The following is an 11,315-nucleotide window of genomic DNA, read 5'->3' on the forward strand; positions in this document are numbered from 1 at the left end:
GAAACAGATCATAAAGTTTGTCAAAGTTGTGGATTTGACTTAGGGCTCTAGAGAGTCAGAAAGAAACTTGGATTTTGACATAACCTGAAAAGAAATCAAATCCAAGTGAGATAAAACAATTAAAATAAAATAATAAATAAAAGACTAAAATAACAAGGAAACGAGTAAAGAAAAATAAATGGAAATGTCGTCGCAAGTCTGCTAATTTCCCAAGCTTGAAAATTGGCAGCTTTGGTGATTGGAATTTAATAAATTTCATACCATCTGTGTATGTATCACAATTGCTTTTAGGGAAAAAAAGCCCGTTAATATAGGTTAGAGCACCTTATCTACGGGATAAGACCATCAGTAAAAGGTTATAAAGACAACATTTCTCCTAACAACCAAAAGTTTGTCGGAACATCTCCTTTATAACATCCCTTTATGATGATTCACTTAACTAACTAAAATCACAACAAAGGCAAGCGCACCTATCGAATAGCAGTATAGTTATGGTGAGTCGAAAATATCGTATCCACGAGGACTAAAAGTACTACTAATTACTATCTTTTTATTATCTAGCCGAAATATTGAAGGAATTGTTTTTAATCTAAAATTATCTAAACTAATTATTAAGATGCAACAGAGAATTAAGTAAAAGAATATTCAAATGAACCAATGAGAGGACAATACCCAGGAAAAAATCCACCTAGACTTCACTTATTATTCTGAATCTAAATTAAACGATTTATTCACTTGCCTTGATCCGTATAAATCCCTAATTTATATTAATATCTCTTTCGAGAGTAAAAATAACAACTCTAGGTTGATTAATTGAAATCTCTTTCTAATTAAAACCCATATTGTCGCATTAACTTGATCTATGGATTTCCCTATTAGATTTGACTCTAATCCGATAGATTTATGTCGTCCTATTTCTAGGATTGCTTACAACTCCACTCAAGTATGCCAGATCTACTCTTAAATAGGGACTTTTGCTCCACTAAAATAAGCACATCAATCATGAATTAATATTCTGAAACTATTAAAACATGGAATAAGCACACATAATTGAGATCAAGAAATTAAGTATTTATCATTTAATTCAGAAATTAAATAACAAGATCCATCATAGGTTTCATCTTCCCTAGGTATCTAGGGAATTTAGTTCATACTTTGGAAGGAAAACATCTCAAAATTAGGAAAACAACAAAACATAAAGAAACCCAAAAACTTCTAGAAAAGTTGACTGGAGATCTTCAATCTTGAAGGAGATCCTGCTTCTGAGTTGATTCCGACAGCGTTCTTCGAGTAATTTCTTCGTTCTTCTCTGCGTGCTTAAGTCTTCTTCTAGTGTGTATTTATAAAATTTAGAATGCTCAAAAAACCCTAAAAATTGGCTTTTTTCGCGTGTTAAGGAAACAGGGTTCGAAATCGACACGGGCTAGCACATGGGTGTGTGGTTAGTCAGTGTGTCTCACACAGGTGTGTGCTCAGCCCGTGTGGGAATGCCCAGGCGGTGTGGTTCTTGAAAATAGCTCGTTTTGTCTGATTTTGGCCCATTTTTCGCTCATTTTGCTCGCCTATGGTCTGCTAAATATAAAAAACACGAAATTAAAGGATTAGGAGCATCAAATTCACTAAATTATATAATAAATCATCCAAAAATATGCCAAGCATGGGATTAAAACATGTTACTTTTATGGTTTATCAAATATCCTCACACCTAAGCTTTTGCTTTTCCTCAAGCAAAATCTTCAACTCACAATTAAAACTAAACTTTCTCAATTCATATTTCTCATCAATAATGTTTTGTCATAGTTCACAAATAATCATACATTGATAATTCAACTAAAAGAGCATTTAAAGATCCAAACAATCCAAGTAAAAAATTTTAAAGCATGAAAATAGGTATTTCCCCTTATCTAGGTAATTACCTTTAATTCAAAATCGACAAGGATCAATATCGTCACTAGAGCTTCACTCACAACACTCAAAGTGTTTAAGGTTAAAAAATTAAGCACTCTAAAGTCAAATATGAAAAGTCATTACCATAGGCTTGCATGAAATCAAATCTCCACCACTATAAAATTAGATGATATATAAATAAAAAGGTTTTTAAAAGGTTGTAATGGAGCTTAGTTAAGGATGTGGTTAAAGGCTAAAAAAGAAGGTTAGAATCGAGATCGAATTGATAAATTGCCAAACTAAAAAAATAAACTAATACTGAATAATTACATCAATTGAAAACTTATCAAGAATAAGATGAGCTTCTTCTCAAAATATGAAATTAATCGTTTAAGCTCAAATAACATAGAACTAGTAATAATTAAAATAAATGTAATATTTTTTTCACTTTTTTTTAGAACAATGGATAATAAGAAATAATTTACCAACTGAACAAAAGAACATAGTTAGGCAACTAACCAAATCAAATCTCGACAAAAATGGAGTCAATAAAATAGGAAAAATTCTCAATGAATCAAAAAGAATGAGTTATAGGTTAACATTAATGGTTAAATCAAGAAACGATTTGTTAGGCTCAAAGGGGTTCATTAAGGGTTAATTATGAAGGTAGGCTTTTTATAGGGTAAGTGAGTTAAAACCTAAGTGCCTTTATCATCTCAGTATATAAAATCAAAGGTGTGGTCTCGGCATGCATAATCGAAGCAAGTTCTAAAATAACCAATCAATATTGACAAACTCATAACCAATAATAAAGTGAGCAAGAAAAGTATATGCTCTAAAGGCTCAAAATCTCACAAAAAATTATGGTTTTTGATATCAATCTTGCAAATCTCAAACTTCTAGGTAATACCTCAATTTAGGGAAACAATCTAGCAATTTTTTATTATGAAAATAGACTTATCATGCTTGATTCTCTCATGTCTTAAAGTTTAAACAATCAATACACAATTACCTATGAATTTATTCTAACATATCAATGATAATCACAAATCGATAAAAATTCGTTCTAATAGTAATATGAGAAAATTACTTGAACACAAGGCATAATTCAGGGATTTTATAATAATCATATAAATAACCTCCCCACACTTAAGATGTACATTGTCCTCAATGTACAAAGATAGATAATCACAGTAGAAACAAAATATCATAAGAGAGGGAGACAATTGAAATTGCCCTGAATATTGGATGAAATCCCTAGAATAGTAAAAAACGGAATTGTAGATAAATGTAGATCTAGTGCATGATTCTGAGCAACTGATAAGAAAATAAACACAATACTAAAGAAGATTAAGGGGTTGTTCGATTAGAAACAACCATAATAAATATAGTTCAAAATATAAAAGTGAAAAAGTCTAGGAAAATACAAATAAATAGAAAAATAAAAATAAAAATAAAAATAAAAACTAATAATAAAAATAAAAATAAAAATAAAAGGAAATAAAATTAAATGGACTCAATGGCCCTCATCATTAGACGAATCAGCATCGTAAGTCGTTGGCACTGGAGGAGCAATATGGAAATGTTGACAAATCTGTTGCAATGTCGCATCAATTCTGTCGAACCTTTGAATGTAGTGTTGACGGAAACTAGTGAACTCCTCGGTGGATACTCCTCGGAAGCTAGTAACAGAAGGAACATTTCAGTGACTTGAAGGCGAGGGCTGTGGTGGGTCCTCGTGATAGGGAGGAACATCATCAGTGAAGTCCTTGGGTTCATTTTGAGCGTCGGAATGAAACAATCGGTACTAAGGAGAGCCCACTCCACGACATAGCTCGACCATCCTCATATGTATCATGCTCGAGATGCCTTGAGGGAACATCTGGCCGACTAGTGTGAGTGTAGAGGACTGCTCCGGTATATTGAGAAGACCGAAGTGTCAAGCAAGGTGAGTCACGTAAGGGCCTAAACAGATAGGGCTCTTCCTGTGGCGGTCAGTCTAATGACGGAAGGATAGAGCGATGAAGTACGCTAAATCAATGATATGACCGGTGGCCATGCTCTATAAAAAGTAAGCATCGTGAGTGCTAACGACTCCGATGCTCTATCTTTGACCTGGAAAAGTGTGAGCTAAGAGTCCGTGAGTGTACCGTAAGGCTGGAGAAAGAGAAGTCGCCTTCGAGCAACTCAAATCATATGGTGTCTGACTCCCTGTAAGCTCAAGTCGAAGGAAGTTTTCGACGCTCATGAATTTCTCTGTATAAAGTCCTATAGGAGTACCAACTCGGGAACACTCATCTGACGCACCAAGCCACCCAATCAGAATGTGATGGTGCCTGGCTCATCATGAACCGCCATGACCTGCTGTACCAGAAATGTCGGGCAAAACTCCAACATCAGCTCTATATAGGTGGGCTCTATGATGTTAAAGAATCAATCCCACAGAGCTGTGGTGATAATGGTGCGAACGTCATCAGCAAGGTGGACCTGCTCCAACGCGACCCAATCAATAAACGGCCTAGATCGAGTGGCCGTGCTTGAAGGAGCTGATATAAATTCTTCTAGGGGCGCATCGAAAATCGGAGATAAGGGTGGCGGGCTTCGGCAGATGAGCTCAAGGAGGAGGTCGCTCTGGGGCCCTTCTGCTTTTTTGAAGAGAGGGCGACGGTCTTAGTTTTACCACGTGTGTTTGTCATAATGTACCTGTAACAAAGCAATCAAATAAATTAAATTTATGAACCAACGGAATAAAAATAAGCTAAGAGAAGATGATAATCTATATTAAGCTCAACAATTAGAATACTAAAGAGATGTACTTTTAACAATATAACACTAAATGCTAATATTAAAAAAAAGTGTATTAAAACTAACCAAAACTAATGGGAATCAATAATAAAATAAAGTATGAAAATTAGCAAAAATGAAATAAACTAAAACCAACTAAATGTATAATCCTGGAGAGTGAAAATAAAATAAACTAATAATAATGTCCAAGAACTAAATCAAGACTAAATTCAAAATCAACCAATAGAATTAACTAAATAAACAAGAACAATAAAGCAGTAAAACTAATAAAATAAAATAATAAATAAATGAATATGAGAAATAATACTAAAAATAGTAAAAGAAAGTGAATAAAGGAGTTGAAAAGAAGGTGACCGACGATGATGGGAGTGGTGGCCGGGCGGTGGTGGTGCGGGCCGGCGTGGAAGGTTGCGGTGTGGGTGGTTGTTGGAGGTTGCACGAAAGAGAGGAAATGAAGAAGAAGGGTAGAGGATGTGAGGTAAGGTGAAGGGAGATTTGTGTGCGTGGGTTTAGAGGGACAAGGGGGAAGGAGAGGTGAGGGGAAAAGGGACGGAGATTGGTGGTCGGGGAGAAGAAAGGGGAAGGGCCTGTTTGTGAAGTGTGGGATGGGGTTAGGGAAAGAATAGGGATAGGGAAGGAAGAAAAAGGAGAGGGAAAAAAAGGGAGGGCAATGGGAGAGGATAGGTGCGGCGGTTTCGTCAAGGTAGGGACGCTGACCGAAAAGTGGAAGGATGGGAGCTGCGGCGGCTAGGGTTCTTGAGAAGTTTGAGAATAAGACAAAAAATAAAAAAGAATAGGGTTTTAAATGGTGACACGGTCGTGTGAGGCCCGTTTTGGGCCACAAGGCTGTGTCACACGCCCGTATGCAATAAAATTAACGACCCAGTCTTCATACGGCCTCGGGCACGCCCGCTTGTCCGGTCCACACTGCTTTGTCGCATGGCCGTGTGGAACCTCCTTCACTTCTCCCACGTCTGTATAACATCCCACATGCCCGTGTGGCTCAGCCGTGTCTCGCACACGACTATGTGAATTGCCAGTGTAACTCTCTAACTTGTTTTAAATTTGAAAATTAAGCTCCAGGTTTCACACGGACTAGGACACGCCCGTGTGTCCAAGCCGTGGGGTCTACACGACCATGTCACACGCTCGTGTGGACTGATTTAGACTGTGTCTTTGTCAATTTTTGGAAAATTTAAGTCCCAGGCTTCACACGGCCAAGGAGATGCCCGTGTGTCCAAGCCATGTGGGTCACACGGTCGTGTTGCCCGATCGTGTAACTCACTGTCGATTTTTTTTAAAAATTTAAAACTAAGTCAAAAGATCCATGTAACACCCCTTACCCGTATTCAACGCCGGAACAAGGTACGAGGCATTACCAGACTTACATCAAAACAATCATACAATTCCGAGTCTTAAATTTTTGACCAATTTAAAAACCATTTGCATTCAATTGTATTGTACCTAATACGAGCCTACGAGGCCCATACATGATTTGAAAGTGGTTCGGGACTAAACCGATGACTTAGGGAATTTTTATGAAACTTAGAAAAATTTTGCTATGTACAAGGGTCACACGCCCGTGTGGTTTGAGAGCCTGTGTGGTTTAAGACACGTTCGTATGGGCAGGCTGTGTGGTCACACATACCCGTGTCCCTAACCCGTGTAACTTTCTATTTTGCAAAGTATGAACAAATTAAGGTCACGCGGCCAAGTCACACGCCTCTGTGCTAGGCCATGTGGTTAACTAATTTTCATAAAATAGGTGCAAACTTCACACGGCCAGGACACACGCCCATGTACGGGGCTGTGTCCCTCACACGGCTGAGACACACGCCCGTGTCTCTGCCCGCGTGCTCATTCTATTAATTCTATTTCTCAAAATTAAGGTGCAGGGGACACATGGCCAAAACACATGCCCATGGGACAAGCCGTGTGTCACACATTGTCTAGACACACGCCTATGTGTCTACCCGTGTGGACAAAATAAAGGCTATTTACCGAGCCATTTGTCACCCTCATTTACACCTATTCACTCACAAGTTCAATGGCATAAATCATGGTATACTTAGGCAACCAAAACATCCATAATCAAGGTTAGAACATATCATTTCATTATCACACATAATATACTTACAACATCATTTTCTACCAAACCAAATCATACCAAACTCACATCCACAAGTACCAACACAAATACTTTTATCATGCATAATTCTTAGATTTCCTAGTATACTAATATGCCAATCTCAACCATTCAACAACAAAACCATTAAGTCACATTCAACCATTCACCAATCATATATAGACCACATCATGAAGGAGATATTTGCACATGTATGAATATACTTAAGCTTACAACCAATTTAACCAAAATGAGCCAATTTACATGGCCAAATACCAAATCAAGCCTTTGACAATTACAAGCCAATACATTTGGCTAAAATCATGATGACACATATAGCAAAATGACCAAGTTCTTATACATGCCATATACTCAAAATTTTTAAGATCATAGATACCTAAAATAACAGTTTGATAGTGTGACGCGATCTCCAACGATCTCCAATCCGAGCTAGCTTGGTGACACTATAAAACATGGAAAGTAAAATAGAGTAAGCTAAATAGCTTAGTAAGCTCGTATGAAAGAAATAAGCAAATCTTACCATATATTTAACATTCAAGTAATAAATATAAGGCGATGTAATTTACCATAATCTCATAACCATAGTTCATTCCATCACAACTTACCTTGAGTTCATCCTTTCGCGAATTTAATAATCATAAGTTTATGCACATACTTGTACCAACTCGTAATGGTTTCATACTTATTCTCATCTTTAATATAACCAATGAACCATACAAAATAATAATATTGGACACTCAGGAAATCTTACACACAAAGTGCCACATATGTAGCCATTGCTACCTTTATCTCATAACACATATATGCTCGCTCTCGAGCCATCAACGGGTCTGCTTAGACAAGCTATCAGTCAAGACGTAACTATTCAGTGCCGCTCACACAAGCTGTCAAGTAACGACAACATATGCCAGTATACTCAGCCACCGGTACGACATACAGGAGCAGCACCCGGATCACATAACATAAAACCCTAGTGACATGTCACTTGTATCCTAATCTATTCCTAAAGTTCGATTGGTATTTCTCGCTTGCTAGAACGTCGCCAAATGTGTCCATAAAGTCGATTACACAATTCATGCATAAGTTAAAGCATTTAAAATACAACTTTAACAAAGTTTATGAACATACGAACTTACCTCGGTTCCAAAAAGCGGCAAAAGGATCTATTCGTCAATTATTTTATTTTTCCCCCTGTCTAGATCCAAACTACGTTTTTCTTGATCTATAATGTCAAACTTAGCTTATTTGATCATCACATTATTCAATATAGCCCCAAAACACATTATGGCAAAAATTACATTTTTACCCCTAACATTTTAATATTTTACAATTTAGTCCCTAGGCTCGTAAAATGAATTTCTTTCAATTTCATCACAACCCAAGCCTAGCTAAATATTACTAGTACTCATATCAGCCCACATTTTTCATTTATTCACACTTTTCTACTCATTTTATAACTTTTTACAAATAAATCCCTATTTGACGTTTTCACCTAAAATCACTTTACAAATGTTGTTTAACTAACAACAAACATGCATTTTCTACCATCAAACATCAAAATACAAACATATTCAACATGAGTAAAATTTTAGACTTTAACTTTCTTTCAAATTAGTCATTGAAATAGCTAAATCAAGTTACAACGATCTTAAAAATATAAAAATCATTAAAAACGGGACAAGAAAGGACTTACAATCGAGCTTGAAAGGTTGGCCAAAAACCCTAGCTATGGTTTCTTGAGAGTTTCGGCTATGGGGGACTAAATTGAAGAAGATGGACACTTTTGTTTAGTTAATTTGTCTTTATTTACCAATTCACTAAAATACCTTTAATGCATAACTTTAAAATTTCACCTAATCATGTCCATTTTTATCCATCCTAAAGTATAATGGTCTAATTACCTTTTAAGGACCTCCAATTTAAAATTTCATAACAATTAGACACCTCTAACTTATAGAATTCAAGTTTTGCTTCTATTGCAATTTAGTCCTTCTAGTCAAATTGAGCACTCAAATGATAAATTTTTTAACGAAATTTTCACACAATTATTCTATCATCATGTAGACCTTAAAGAAATAATAGAATAAATATTTCTACTTCAGATTTATGGTCATGAAACCAGTATTCTGATTTGACCCTAAAATGGGTTGTTACATCTACTTTGCCTAGGACACACCCATGTGTCCAGGCCGTGTGGTTTTTAAAAAATCATTTTTTTATATTTTTATCTTATTTATTTTAAAAATTAATTAATTTTAAAAATATCATGAGATAAGATTAGTAAATTAGGAATGTTAATGCTCGGGTTGCCTCCCAAGAAGAGCTTATTTAAAGTCTAAGCTCGACTTACCTCGTATTTGCACAGTCATGGTGGTTTACAGAGTTGAAACTCCTCTTTCTCCTTGTCAAATCTATTAATTAAACAAGGTTTGAGTCGAGTAATATTTATCTTAAAAGTGTCGAATTCAAAATATGTTACCTCGACTATACCATATAAAAAGACATTGAGTACCATAAAAGGAATTGCTCCGTTCGCATTAAGCTCTGAAGTGGTAATTCGAGGGTCTATTTCATCTAATAGTACATGGTCCCTAACCTTAAAGTAGTTTGTTCCATCCTTAAGCTCGTTATGGAGTCGCTTTGATTTTTCATCGTGTATTCTTGGTTTCTTCTTGACATGTGTCTGCCATTCATCTAGTTCGTCGATTTGTAGCCTTTTTTCTTCATGAGTTGTTTTGTTTTTGACATATGAGCTAGAGTGTGGCTCTATCTCACTTTTTCTCAGAGTTTCCTGAAAAGAATGTTGAGCCACAAGGTTACTCGTATTAACAGAATTTGTATAGTCAACTCGATCACTAGATATCTTAGCAAAATCACAAGCTTGGAGTTTAATCGTGTCATCACCTACACGAAGTATGAATTCACCTATACCTACATCAATAATCGTTCTAGCAGTTGCTAAAAAAGGTCGTCCTAAAATTAAAGGTACATCACTATCCTCGTCCATGTCTAAAACAACAAAATCAACTGGGAATATGAATTTATCAATTTTAACAAGAACGTCTTCAACAATACCCCTACAAAATCTAATGGTTCTATCTTCTAATTGATTGCTCATCCTAGTTTCTTTGGGTTTCCCAAGACCTAGTTGCTTAAACATTTTGTAGGGCATGACATTAATACTCGCCCCTAAATCAGCCAAAGCATTATCAACATTTAAAGTACCAATTAAACAATGAATGGTACCACTCCCTGGATCTTTCAATTTATTGGGTAGTTTATTCTGTAAGATAGCTGAGCAAACTGCATGTAGCTCCACGTATGATGAATCATCTAACTTTTGTTTGTTTGGTAAAAGCTCATTTAGAAATTTTACGGAATTTTGCATCCGTGAAAGAGCTTCAATAAATGGTAAGTTAATATGTAACTTTTTCAATAGTTTAAGGAATTTACTGAATTGTTCGCTTGTGTGGTCTTTCCTTGTCACATTGGGATATGACACACATAGTGTATAATCTTTCCTAACCGATTGTTGCTTATCTTGACTTACCTCATCCTTTCCTTGACTTACCAGACTTTCTTACCTTAGTTCTAGTTCCAATTCAACTAACCTTTCTTCATCTCGAACCGTAATTATATGAAGCTGCTCTCTTGGGTTAGCTTCGGTATTGTTAGGCAAGCTACCTTATGGTCTCTCTGAAATCATCTTAGCAAGTTGACCGATTTGGTTCTCTAGTCCTTGAATCGACGCTTGTTAATTTTTTAGTGCGGTTTCGGTGTTTTGGAAGTGGGTTTCTGATACCAAAATAAAATTCGTCAACATCTCCTCAAGGTTTAACTTTTTCTCATGCTGATGAGGTTGTTTTTGGAAGCCTAGAGGGGGTTGTGGTCTCTGATTTCCTTGACCACTCCAAGAAAAATTGGGATGGTTCCTCCAACCTGCATTATAAGTGTTACTATAGGGATTATTCTAAGGTCTAGAATTATTACCCATATAGTTGACTTGTTTGTTCTTTGTGCTGGGGTTGTAGGATAGGCATTCTGGATTGTTCTTCCCTCCTCCATTTGTATCGCACTGCATCACCAGATGTACCTGTGCAAAACCATAAAAACCATCAATTTTCTTACTCAAAAGTTCTACTTGATTCGATAACACAGTGACCGCATCATCGTTAAAAACACCAGTTGCTTTCAGCGGCTTTGTTCTCATGACTTGCCACTGATAATTATTCAGTGACATCTCTTCTATAAACTTAAAAGCTGCTTCAAGTGTTTTGTTATTTAGAGTCCCACTAGTGGCTGCATCGATCAATTGCCTAGTTGAGGGGTTCAAACTGTTGTAGAAAGTTTGAACCTATAGCCATAGAGGTAACCCATGGTGAGGACACCTTCTCAATAAATCCTTATACCTCTCCCATGCATCATATAATCTCTCTAAATCCATTTGCACGAAGTAATAGATATCATTCCTCAGCTT

General features: G+C 36.3%; 1 non-coding gene across 1 annotated transcript; it reads left to right on the plus strand.

Annotated features, from left to right (window-relative positions):
• Positions 1-11,208: 11,208 nt before the first annotated feature.
• Positions 11,209-11,315, plus strand: LOC121216760 (small nucleolar RNA R71). Its single transcript, XR_005912942.1, has one exon. It is a non-coding gene; the product is annotated as a small nucleolar RNA R71 (small nucleolar RNA).

The sequence above is a fragment of the Gossypium hirsutum genome, chromosome A02, assembly GCF_007990345.1.
Source record: "Gossypium hirsutum isolate 1008001.06 chromosome A02, Gossypium_hirsutum_v2.1, whole genome shotgun sequence".
NCBI classification, from domain to species: Eukaryota; Viridiplantae; Streptophyta; class Magnoliopsida; order Malvales; family Malvaceae; genus Gossypium; species Gossypium hirsutum.